The 13,458-nt window shown below is 45.7% G+C and overlaps 1 long non-coding RNA gene across 2 annotated transcripts in view; it reads left to right on the forward strand.

Annotated features, from left to right (window-relative positions):
* The window catches only part of LOC147575784 (uncharacterized), a 147,770-nt gene that overhangs the window by 34,465 nt on the left and 99,847 nt on the right, over nucleotides 1-13,458 (forward strand). The gene's annotated exons all lie outside the window — the stretch shown is intronic.

The raw sequence follows: 13,458 nt of genomic DNA on the forward strand, positions 1-13,458 counted from the left end.
ATGAAATGTCTTCTTTATTTCTAGTGATACTTTTTACTTTAAATTCTATTGTGATAAATAATATAGGTACTCCTATTTTACATTGGATGTATTTTTCCATCTCTTTACTTATGTCTGTTCTGTATCCTTAAGTGTCATAAGCTTCTCTCGTAAACGTTATACAATTAAAAAAATTAATCCAGTCCGACAATTTTTTCTTTTAATTGGTGCATTTAGTCTGTTTATATTTACTAATGAAATTTAATTTACATCTAATTTAATGTAATTTCTGGTATATTTGGATTTAAATCGACCACACTATTAAGTATGGTATTAATATGATATTCCATTTGTTCCACCTATATCCCATATTTATGTTTCTCTCACTTTATTGCTTCTTTTGGATTGGTTATTTTTTAATATTCCATTTCCTTTCTCTATGACTTTGGAAATTGCATATTTTTTTACTATTCTTCTGGAGGTTGGCCCCAGGATTGCAGCATCACCTCTTGTGTTATTAAGGTCTAATCTTAATTGGTTTTATGCTCTTCTCAGGCATTTCAAGGACTCTGGAACACTCTAACTCCATTTGCCCCCTCCCAAATTATTTTATTATTTTATTATTTTTAATAATTTTTGTTTTTACAATTACTCATTTTTGAGAAACAGGGTGAGACAAAGTGTGAGCAGAGGAGGGGCAGAGAGCGAAGGAGACACAAAATCCGAAGCAGGCTCCAGGCTCCAAGCAAGCGGTCAGCATAGAGCCCGACGCGGGGCTCGAACCCACGAACTGCGAGATCATGACCTGAGCCGAAGTCGGACTCTCAACCGACTGAGCCACCCAGGCGCCCCCAAATTATTTTATAGTATTGTTGTCATGCATTTTAAGTGATACGTATTTCAAATCCAACAATTTTTAAAATCATTTTATATAGCCACTATCTGTTTATATTTACCTATATACTTGCTATTTTCTATGCATTTCTTTCTTTCTTGCATCTCTGACTTCCTACTTGGGACTATTTTCCTTTGACCCAAAGAACAGTCTTTAATATTTCCTTTGGGGTGAGTGACAAGTATTCTTAGTTTTGATTTCTAATTATCTTTAGCTGACCCTCTTGAAGGATATTTTTGTTGAGCATAAAGTTCTAGGTTGACAGTTTTTTACTTTTAGCCTGTTAAAACTATTCCATTATCTTCTAGCTTTCATTGTTTCAATTGAGAAGTCTGCTGTAAGTCTCATTGTTGCATCTTTGACCATAATCTGTTCCTTATTCTTTGACTTCTTGTAATATGTTTCTCTTTGCTTTAGTTTTCAGCAATTTTATTATGATTCGCCAAGGTGTAGATTTCTTTATATTTCTCATGGTTGGGTTTTTTAAAGGTCTTCTTTAATCTAGCTTTATGTATTTAGTTAGTTTTGGAAAAGTCTCAGTCATTACCTCTTCAAATATTACTTTTTTCCCATTCTCTCTCGACTCTTTTTTTAGGATTCCAATTATATGTGTATTAGACTTTCTCACTCATATCATTTCTCTCTTACCCTCTCTCTTGTCTTTTCCCTCCTTCAATCCTCTATACTTCATATTTTGTGCACTTCAGCTTTGTCTGGTGTACTATGAAATCCATCCATGACCTCTTAACTTTGTTGCTTATATGTTTTTAATTCTAGAGGTTTTATTAATTTCTTTTTCACGGTTTCTAATTCTTTTCTGAAATTCTCAATTTTGTCTTGTATCTTCTCAAACATAATAAGCACACTTATTTTAAAGCCTGTGTCTGATATCATCGATATCTGGAAACCCTATGAGTTTGTTTCTGTTGTCCACTATTCTGCTGGTTTTTATTCATGTTACCTTCTTAAAAAGCCATTTTTGCTTTTTATAGTGTGTGTATTTGCAAAACTAATTGTAGAAATAATTTGAGGCCTCGGATGATATCTTCCTCTAGGGAGGATTTCCTTTCCTTTTTCAGGAGCCTGAGAGCACCAGCACCCTGGGATTGATGTAACCCAATTTTGTGACTTGAAAATGATTTGAAGGTCTGCACTGTCTTCAAAGGCCTGATTATTTCTGGTTAATATTTCCTCCTATGGTGCAATCCTTCAGTGTCCTATCCTAAAGATAAGGATTTTCCTGGGACATCCAACTTGGCAGGCTCTGGACTCCAATTTCTGATTCTTTAGCCATATGATCCTGTCAAAAGTTCTACTCAGCCTCTTAGCCCCCCTGCTGTCTGGTCTGGAGTTGGCTAACAGTCCAGAGGAAGAGCATCTTGAAGGTTTGGGTTTACCTTCTGGACCTCCATCTCCCCCAGCTCTTGGCTTGCTAATCCTTCACTCTTGTGTTAACCATCTGTTGCCTCCAGACAGATGATTTGATTTTTAGGTTTTGTGTACCTTGTATGTTTGTTTTCACGGAGAAGACTGGGTGTGAATTACCTAGTCTCCCATGGTCCTCTTCCAATTTCTCTTCATCGTCAGACTTTTTCTTTCTCTTTTCTTCCCCTTCACATCTCAGGGAAAGAACTGTTCCTTCTTTTTTTCTAAACCAAGCCCTTATTTGTGTTATGTGGTCTTCTTTCTCTCAATACTTGTGTAGAATCATAAAGCATCTTCAACCTCTCCCTTGACGCTGGGCGTTCCCCTATGAGCATGCGCAACTATCCTCTATACAAAAAAATAAAGGCCGTGCTACATCTGAACCTAAACTCTGCAGTTCTGGCCAATCACCAGACCATGTGGCGCTATTTTTGATGATAACTCTTGCTAGAACAGTGTCTCAGTTCCTTTTTTCCAGAATAATGTTGACAAGTCTGCTCAAATTAGTGTTCCCATCTTGATTGATTCACTTGGCCAGAATACGTTTACAAATCAGTGGAGAATAGCGGAGGAGGGTTGGAGAAAAGAAGATGTAATGTTTTAAGTTATGCGGTCCAGCATGTAATTTTTTTCCATAAAAGTTTTCTCTCCCTTGCTCCTGCTATTTCCCTCTGCTCCCTTTTAGCATCAGAGTTTTAAAAAGAGTGATCCATTCCTGCTGTTCCCCAAACATATATTTTTATTTAAAGGTCACCAAAACATCCCAGCTGCCCACCCAGTGACCTTTTCTTGGTCCAAAGTCTCCTTGATCTTTTTGCAGGATTTGTCATGGTTTCTGCCTCTTTCTCTTAAATTCTCTCCTCCTTCAGGTTCTGGGATGTTTGACTTTTTTAGCTCCCCTGACTGCTCATTCTTTTTTCATGTTTCATTCCTTTGTTCTATTTCCTAAAGGTAGAATTTCTTAAAGATGCCTGGCCCTCTTCTCTTGTTTCCTCTTCTCACTTCTTTGCATCACAGACTTTGCCTTTGTAAACTTATGGCACCCCTCTTGTATAGGACACCCCTAATCTAAATATCTGGCCCAAGCTTCTCTACAGGTTTCCAGTTTTGCATTTCTGAATGACTGTCAGTGTCTTCTCTCTGCACGTCCTAGAGTTCCCACAAAAATATTTTTAAAACTGAGCTCATAATTTCTACCCATAAACTTCCTCTTCCTTCTAACTCCCCATTCACCATTCGTGTACTATGACTGCAGCCCAACACCCACCGTTCCTTTCACAATCAGTGCCCTTCCCTTCATTTCAACCTGTGCAAATCCCACGTAGCTTCGGAGGACCAGTTCAATGCTCCCTCTTTCAAGCAACCATCGAGTAATGTGGAAAAGAGTATGGAATTCGGCAGTGGGAGATATGGTGCAAATCCAGGCTCTGTTACCAACGTTTTTGCCACATATTTTTCTCATCCATAAAAATGGGAATAGGAATGACTAATCCACAGGTTATTGAAAAGATGAGACGAGTTATTTGTGAATATATTCTATTTCTTCTACTTGCCCCTTAAGAGCAAGGTTCATTTCTCATTATGTAGCTCAGGTACTTATTAAATAGTTAAAAATGAACGGATTAATATTGCAGAGTTTGCCAAACAACATGGTGCCGATGTCAGCATTTTATTCATTAGTTAAAAAGGTCAAACCCACTTCATTTTGTTCATTTGGACGTTACGCGATTCTGTACCGTCACTACTTGGATACTTTTATTTCTATCCAATTTAGCTGCTTGATTTAATGTCAAGTGTCCACGAAGATAGGTGAAATCATCGTGGGCCCTTAGAGCCACCGTAGCCTCCATCTGTTGTCGCCTTCACAAGTGCGAGGAAGTTTGGATAATTGTCTAGGGGGTTGAATGGTGTAGATCACTGGCCCTGGCTGGAAGTGTTCCCACATCCCATCACCTCTTTTTATTCTTGCTTAATTTATCCAGAAAATTGCTTCAGCTCTTCGCTTCTCCTGATCTTTGTCAGATAGCCGATTGGGTCCGGGCTGCCATCTGTTCATACTCCCCTACTCTCATTTCTCTTTTTGACCTTCTTTCCTCCTCCTTAAAGGTGGGTGAAGCTGGCTTTGGAAAGCCAGCCCTTCGCTAGGAAGTGGCCCTTTTCCAAGAGTTCATCGGGCCCAGTACACCTGTCTGCCAGGGTGGGTGCGCCAAGTGCTCGTCTTCCGCCTGGCCTCTCAGATACAGCTGAACACATTTGGCAGAAGCTCCAGCAATTTGGTTATTCATTTTCTGCTCTCAGCTGAGTGTAGACCACCTGGTCGGATCTTGGCTCACCCAGTTCCTGGTTCCCTTGGCTGGCAGCGTCTGGCAGGCATTCTAGCTTAGCTCCTTTCTGCTTTGCCCACTTCTCCGCTCTTAGGTAAGTCCTTTAAGGGACTTTGACGGAGGTGAGGTGAGGTATGAACATGCATGGTGGAATTGTCATATGATAACCGGGAGGTTTCACAGAACAAAGTTTCCTGGTCACGGCCAGTCTAGCAGGCTGAATAATGGCCCTAAATATATCAGGCCCTGGTCCTTGTAATGGGTAAATGTTAACCTTATTTTGAAAAAAAGTACTTTGCAGATGTGACTAAGTTAAGGATCTTCAGATGGAGAGATTATGGATTGTCTGGGTGATCCCTAATGCCTTGGCAGGTGTCCTAATAAAAGAAATGCAAAGGGACATTACGCACACACGCGCGCACACACACGTGCACACGCGTGCGTGCACGCGTGCATACACAAGAGAAAAGGCAATGGAAAATTGGAGGCAAAAACTGGAGTGACGTGGCTGTAAGCCAACGTCAGTGGCCACCAGAAGCTGGAAGAGGCAAGGAACGGATTCTCCCCTAGAGCCTCCCCAGGGGCCATGATCCTGTTTACGCCTTGACTTTGGCCCAATGGTACTGATTTGGACTTTGGCTCTCAGAAGAGCGAGAGAATTAAACGAATAATTTTAAGCTAGAAAGCGTGTGGCGGTTTGTGACAGCAGCCTCTTAGGAACATAGCATAGCCAGTAACGATGATGCAGAGGGGAGCCCTGTAGCATCACTTCTAGGCTGGAGGCCCCCTTCCTGCAAACCCATATCTGGGGTGCTCCAGATGCCATGTCATAGTAAGTCAGCAGATATTTATCGAGCAATGCTTTGATCGGTGCTCACCTGCAGAGCCACAGAAACCACCCCAGTGAGTGTAAGCAGAAGGAGGTTGATTGCAAGGCATTAGAACACTAGCAAAAGAGTCAGGATGGAGGTCGCAGGCTGAGCTGTTGGGGACGAATCCACTAGGAGATGCTGATGCCTTGAGCCACACTTCTCTCCCCACTGAACCCGGTTTCAGATTCAAGTCTTGTGTGACTTCCTGTCACTTGAGGAATTTAAATTACAGCCGGACTTGAGCTGCAGGGGAGTCTGGGGACTGTGATTTTTAGCTTTCCAACTTGGGTCTTGCAGGCAGGCAACTTCCTGTCGTGATGGATTTTGCAATACTGATGCCGTGGGTCCTGAGTGAGCCAATCCGCGATTTCTAACGCCAGCGCTTACTCTGTGCTGAGCGCTGTTCTAAGCAAATAAGACAGAGTCTCTGTGCTCAAGGGGCTGATTTTCTCATGGGTGTAGTAGGTGGTCAGCTCATCAACAGACCCGATAATGTCACAGACGGGCAAACCGTCGGGACCAGACCCCTGCGACAAAGCGAGCATCACAATAAAGAGAATCAGATGAAGTTTTGGGTTTCCCAGCACACATTAAAGTTATGTGTATACTATACCGCAGTCTATTAAGCATGCAAGCCCATGATGTCTAAAAAAGCACATACCTTAATTGAAAAATACTTTATTGCTGAGAAACGCTAACCATCGCCCGAGCTTTCAGTGAGTTGTAATCACTGATCACAGCTCACTCTCACAAACAAAACCATAACGAGAGAGTTTGAAACATTGCTAGAATTGCCAACAAGTGACACAGGAGACCCGAAGTGAGAAAATACTGTTGAAAAAACGATGCCCATAGACTTGTCAGATGCAGGGTTGCCGCACACCTTCAATTAATGGGGAAAAAAAAGCAGTATCTGCAAAATGCAATAAAGCAAAGTGCAAGAGAATGAGGTATGTCCGTACTGGTGAGAGGGCTCAGGAAGACGAAGCGGGGTAATGATGTGATGGCTGGGGGTGGAGTGTCAGTTACTTTAGGTAGAAAGGGTCTCTCTCTCTCTCTCTCTCTCTCTCTTTTATTTTTTTAATGTTTATTTCTGAGAGACAGAGAGCGAGCAAGCAGGGGAGGGGCAGAGAGAGGGGGAGACACAGAATCCGAGGCAGGCTCCAGGCTCTGAGCTGTCAGCACAGAGCCCGACGCGGGGCTCGAACCCACAGACCTCAAGATCATGACCTGAGCTGAAGTCAGACCCTTAACTGACTGAGCCACCCAGGCACCCCCCTCCTTTTTTTTTTTTTTTTAATATTTTTAATTTATTTTTGAGAGAGAGAGAGACAGAGTGTGAGTGGGCAAGGGTTAGAGAGAGAGGGAGACACAGAATCCGAGGCAGGCTCCAGGCTCCGAGCTGTCAGCACAGAGCCCGACGTGGGGCTCGAACTCACAAACCGCGAGATCATGACCCGAGCTGAAGTCGGACGTTCAACTGACTGAGCCACCCGTGCACCCTGAAAGGGTTTCTTGGTGTGACATTTTTGTTAAGTTCTGAACGATGAAGAGGCCGCCGTGTGGAGGTCTGGGGGCGGTATTGTTTCAAGAGGAAGGGCAGTAAGAACAAAGGGCTGGAGGGAGGAATTCGCTGGCAGGTTTGAGGGAGGGAAAGAAGGGCTGGAATGTGGTAAATGGACGGACAGAGAAGGGATGTGAGGTCACGGGGCTGCACAGGCCCTAGATCTTGAGGACCTTACGGGAGTTTGGATTTTGTTCTGGTTAGAATGGGAAGTCCCCAGAGGGCGTAAAGCAGGGAGGTTGCCTTAAGTTGAGTGGTGCCCTCCAACCTTCACCTCCACCTAAGGACCTCGGAATGTGACCTTATTTGAAAATAGGGTCTTTGAAGGTGGAGAAGGGGAGGTTTGGGGAGCTGAGTTGGGATTCACATTTACTCTTTGGTCATGCAGAGTTTGAGACGCCTCAGCCCAGATGCTGAGCTAAGTAACTGGACTTTACCAGTCTGGGCTTTTGGAAGAAACCAGCGCAGGGATAGAATTTAACAGTCGCCAGCATATCGGTGATGTTTAAAGTCTTGGGACCAGACATGGCTGTGGATATGGAAGAGAGAAGAGACCATGTCAGCACATTGAGACCTTGAAATACTTTTTCAAGGTCTGGCAGAGACAGGGGGGTCTGAGGAAGCACGGGGCGTGGGGCAGGGGAAATACCAGACGTAGGTGGGGTTGTAGAAGTCACCCAGGAAAGGGTTTCTAGAAGGGAGTGAGCATTACCACGGGCTTCACGTAGTCTTTGGTGGCCTATTTCGGGAAGGTGGTGGAGGCAAGAACTTGGCTGGAGGAGGTGGAAGAGAGGATGCAAAGAGGTAGTGGTGGTGAGTCTGTGCAACCCTTTGGAGAAGTTTCTCTGTGAAAGGAAGCATGGACGTGAGTCAGTTGCTGGAGCAGGGTGTGGGAACAAGGGGGAAAAGGGGTGATGGCAGAAGTGTCCTCGACGGGAGGGGAGTCAGAGCCAGGGATTGAGCAGCGGTGTTGGCCTGGGACAGCTCAGGGCAACTGTCCTGTTTTATTTCTTTTTTTGTGTTTTTAAAATTTTGTTTGAGCTTCTTTATTTATTTTGAGAGAGAGGGCTAGAGAACGCACCTGGGGGAGGGGCAGAGAGAGACGGGGCGGGAGAGAGAGAATCCCAAGCAGGCTCTGCACTGTCAGTGCAGAGCTCCATGTGGAGCTTGAACTCGTGAGCCATGAGATTGTGCCCTGAGCCCAAGTCAGAGTCTTAACGGACTGAGCCACCCAGGCGCCCCTGTTTTATTTCTTAAGGTAAGGTGGAGTGTGTGCCTGGGCTCGTGGAGAGAACTGGTGGCTGGTGGGGATCCAGGATCGGGATCAGGATCGGGATGGGGGGGCAGGGGAGCCAGTGGTGAGGGCTGCAGCCCCCCTTCCAGGACTCTTGAGGGAAGCCACCCCAGTCTCAGAGGGGGCTTGTTCAACTCACATCAGCAACGTCCAGGTGGTGGGAGCCCAGGGCTCTGTGTCAAAAAGTTTTAAAAAAGATACACCCTCCCCCCACTGCTTTCCTTTCTTCCCTGTACCCCCAGTCTCCACCCCTGCCCCCCTTCAGAAGCTCTGTAGGAGTCAGAGAGCTTTCCTGTTAAATCCTTTAAATACCAAGGGTCTGATTATATTCCCTGTCTCTAGAATAATCTTGTTCCTGCTTTTCAAAATAAAGCTAATAAACTAATTCCTCTTTGTGCCCTCTTTGTCTGAGAGCATGGAAATTTCTCTCCACATGTCTGCTTCTCAGTAGGGCTGCCTTAGGGCTCCTAGCTCATTCCCTTTCGTCTTGCCCCAGCCCTCTAACAGGGCTTGTCTCCTGGGCTTCTGACACTTTAATTTTTCCCTAAGAAAGGAGAAAAGCTTCCATAAATTTAATCTTAGCTAATTAATAATATGGTTTGGCTTACTGTCTTTTTATCTTGTAGAGCAGTTTTTTAAAAATTCTCTTCAGGGCACCTGGGGGACTTAGCTGGTTAAGCGTCCGTCCAACTTCGGCTCGGGTCATGATCTCGCGGTTCGTGAGTTCAAGCCCCATGTTGGGCTCTGTGCTGACAGCTTGGAACCTGCTTCAGATTCTGTGTCTCCCTCTCTCTCTGCCCCTCCCTCTGCTCACACCCTGTCTCTCTCTCTCTCTCTCTCAAAAATAAATAAACCTTAAAAAAATTCTTTAAAAAATTATCTTTCATAGACTACTAGTCCCATGAAAATATTCTGCACACCTCCCCGCCCCTCCCCACCCGAAGAATTTTGTGGTCAAGCCAGTTTTGGACATCTTACATGTTAAAGTCCAGAGAAGGTGCAGTTAAAAATCTCACTAAACTCTGTTTCATCTGCCATTTCTCAAATATATCTGGCCACGAAGCAGTGTTCTGTGGAATACGTTTTGGGAAATGTCTACCTGTATAGCCCTCGGTGTCCCAGGAAAAATAGTTGTCCCTGGTTACCTTCTGGGTCCAACAAAACCTCTAAAACATTTTTTCTAGTCATGGTACACATAATTTGCAGAAGAGCGAAGGGAGAGCGAAAAATGACCCTGCTGGAAATGTAGACACAAGAATCGAACCTAAAACATCCACATTTTTTCCCCGTATTTTCCTGATTTGGGACATGTCAACACCGGAAGGGAGGAACACCCTTCGCATTTAGCCAGCTGCCCGTCTGGCTAAATGCACGATTCTGGGACATCCATCTCGTAAGTACTGGACTCGGGCTTCACCCTTCTCTCTAACATGTTCTAATTTATCATTGCTTCTGCTTCTCCTTCGTGGACTTTCATTGTCAACATACGAGAAAAAAAAAAAAGGGAAGCCTCTGCCAGCACATCATTGTGATGAGGAGATGGCCATCTTCTTTGCTTCGTGATTGCCAAGAATTTTTATCTTTTGATTTAAGATGATCAACCCCACAAATTTCTCTGATTCCTTTCAGCCACCCCTGTACGTACCTGCCTTCAACATTTATCCACTCAAGTATATTCCCAATGGCATAGACATCGTAAATGATGAAAGAATATGGCCAAATGCCCTGTGAGCGGATTCAAGGGTCTGAGATCATGGGATAAAACAATGCAGGATGAAGTCTTCCGGGTGGAATGGTAGGTGGGACGAGAGCACCGTAATGCCTCTTGGTCCATGGCAATAAATCACTCGCCCATCAGACTTCGAGTTTGGGAGACTTTGTTGAACATACGGATCTCTGAAGACTTGGGCCTGAGACTTCACTTACATGATCAATTTCATCATTGTCATTAAGGTCTAGGGTCCTACTGTCTCTGTCCTCGTCTCCTGATTCATCTACGAATTGTTGGAATAGCTTTCTTTCTTTTTCTTCTCTTTGCCGTTATCATCAGAAAGCAAAAGATTCTGAATTGTCAACTGTGTTCAATGCAAACTTCAAAGATGGTGTGTCCGGTGTTCCTCTATATCCTCTTGAAGACGATGCCATACTTTTGCGAGTTGCACGGGAAGACTCCGAAGGATGCCGTTGTGATGGCTTATCTCACTGTTACATCTTCCTGCTAACCCGAGTCGCTGCATCCTTCTTCGTATTGTTCAGAATAATTCATAAGTATCAATGAAATAGCAAATGTGTTCCAGCATATAAGAAAATCAAGCACCCTAAGATCCTCAAATGTAACTTAGAAGCAGTAAAGGGTCCAATGAATGTGTGGACGGACTAATTATGCTACAGAACTCCTTTAAGAAAGTAAGTAATCACTTTTTCCCCCCCTTTGGAAAGCCTCTAATAAAGAACAAAAAAAAGTCAAGTAATATCAATCCTAACAGATGGATAGAACTGCTCAAAAAAGAAACTCAAAAGTTAAAATTGAATCTAACAGGTCCTGATGAGAGTTTTCTCCCATATTTTGACCCCTAATACAATCTCTTAAAACTTCCTGTGAGTGGCAAAATGTTTTTCCTTATTAAGTGGTGTTTGATAAAGAAATTATTTTGAGTAAAACATCTTTTATAGGGGCACCTGGGAGGCTCAGTTGGCTGAGTGTCTGACTCCTGATTTTGGATCAGGTCATGATCTCAAGGTTGTGAGATCGAGTCCCGTGTCGGGCTCCGTGCTGAATGTGGAGCCTGGTTAAGATTCTCTCTCCCTCCCTCTGCCCTTCTCCCCCACTCGTGCTCTCTCTCACTCTAAAATAAAAACCAAACCAAAAAACCATCTTTTATAGGTTAGTGTATTCTTAGTTTTTGCATTGAAAGTTTTTTTCAATATAATTTTTAAAATGATACTCATGATATGTGTCCTTTGTTCACTTAGTGATGCATTCCACTTAGTTTATTTGATGAATTATGTGAGAAAAAATGTGAATCATAGTGAATAAAGAAAAAAAGCATATTATTATTCAATTTTAGTTCCTCAATGTATATATATTCTATACTATTATAACATAAAAATAGACAAAAACTTTTATTTTCCTGATGTTGGGAATGCTTATATTTTGCACTTAAACTCATCTATATTTACAATTTTTGAAATTTTATTTTTTTTTTAATTAAAAAAAAATTTTTAATGTTTATTTTTGAGAGAGACAGAATGCAAGTAGGGGAGGGGCAGAGAGAGAGGGAGACACAGAATCCGAAGCAGGCTCCAGGCTCCGAGCTGTCAGCACAGAGCCCGACACGGGGCTCGAACTCACAGACCGCGAGATCATGATCTAGGCCGAGGGTGGACACTTAACTGAGAGAACCGCCCAGAGGCCCCTTTCTTGGCTTAAAAAAAAAAAAAACGGGTTCAAGCCCCTGGGCCACTTTTGAGAGAGCTTTGCAAACGTGCGTAGGCCGTGTGGGTCCGGCTCAGCCTGTGCTCATTGGGTGTTCGGGAGACGCCCTGGCTCATTCCGGTCTAGACGCCCCTGTGCGGTTCCTTTTTGCAGACTCCTTGTACAGCATCACGTCTTCCTTTGCCATTGTCCAAAACAGATTTCCGTTTCTAAGACTGTAATTCAACCTACGCGAATGTATATGTAGTGCGGGATATTCTCGTGTGGTCATCAGCGCATTTCTAGAATATTTCTTAGAGTGGCTGCCTCTGCAGAGGCCGGTGTTCCGATGTTAATGGTGACCCTCATCGGCTCTGGGTCCAGAGGCTGGCACCTGCAGTGTTCATCCATCCACAGGATCTAGGAGGTGCGTCCTCTGCGGGCGCGGCATCCCCCTGGGTCCTGTGTTCCTGGCAGTGGGGTGAGAGGCGGAGTGAGTCTGGGGGCCAGCCTCCGTCGCAGCCTCTGGGCTGCGTTGGAGAAAGCATGGTGGAAGGTGCTCGTGCTTCGGCATCCGCTCTCGTTAGGGTTTCTCTGGGCTTCGGATGGGTCAACCAGGCCTGGGGGGCCCGTCCCCGGCCCCTTACCTCTGGAGCCACGGGATCTGTCCACGAACAGTGCACATACAGGGTCAGCAGGACCTTCCTGGGGCACCCGGCTGCAGCATGCAACGGAAGGGCGTCTCCAACTCCCCTGCTCTCCGAAAGCGTCTCAGATACCGATGTGCTGGGCCGGGGTGGGCAGCCTCTTCACCGAGCATCCAGGGGCCCCAAGAGCGAGCAGGGGAGGTGAGAGGACGGGAGAGGGGAAGCGAGGAAATGGTACAGGACAAAGAAAGAAGATCCAGAGGGCTGAGACAGGGAGGAAGATAAAAAGAGAGACCGCCGGTGGGGGGGTTACTGTTGGCGGTGGCAGTGGCCTCTCACCAGGGGTCGGCACCTCCCAGGCTGGACTCAACCCCGTGCGTTTTGGATGGTAAATGTTAGGCAGAACGTGAATGGGGAACCGGGAGGGAGCCTGCTGATCTGGGGCGCGCTGGGGACCAGCACCCAGCAAGGACCGAGGTCACTTCGAACATAAGCTGTGCACAGGCGGACACGGGGGACTGGCGGTTCGCTCCCGTGTCCCGTGCGCAGGGGAACAGCATGCCACGTGTCACAGGCGCGCGATCAACACGTGTGGAACGTGTTCTCTTCTGCGCAGAGCTAGGTGAGTGTGCAGTGTGCTACTGTGCAGGGGTCCCTGTGCTCTGGTGGCTCCAGAGGAGAGGAGTCCCCACAGTTGGGGGTTGCCTTTGGCTGCCAGACAGTCCTCCCCAGCGCCAGTACCCACCCGGGGCGGCCGGGAGGAGCGGCCAGGAGGACAGAGCAGCCCCGGGGCTCTCTGCTGACGGCCGTCCTGGCCAGCACCCCGTCCCGCACTTCCTGCACCTCGTGGAGAGGAATGGCGGACGAGAGCGCAAAGTGACCTCAGCAGACGGTCACGTGACCGGGTGTCTGTCGGAGCCACCGGTGTGCAAGGACACAGACGAACGGAAGCCTCCCCCTCTGGAATCGTGAGAAAGACCCCGAGTGCGTCTGGAGGCCACACGGCCTCGCTGCGGTGTCCCGGGGGAGCGTGCGTCGGGTCC

This window comes from Puma concolor, chromosome D2, assembly GCF_028749965.1.
Source record: "Puma concolor isolate L17-30 chromosome D2, mPumCon1.1.hap2, whole genome shotgun sequence".
Classification (NCBI taxonomy): Eukaryota; Metazoa; Chordata; class Mammalia; order Carnivora; family Felidae; genus Puma; species Puma concolor.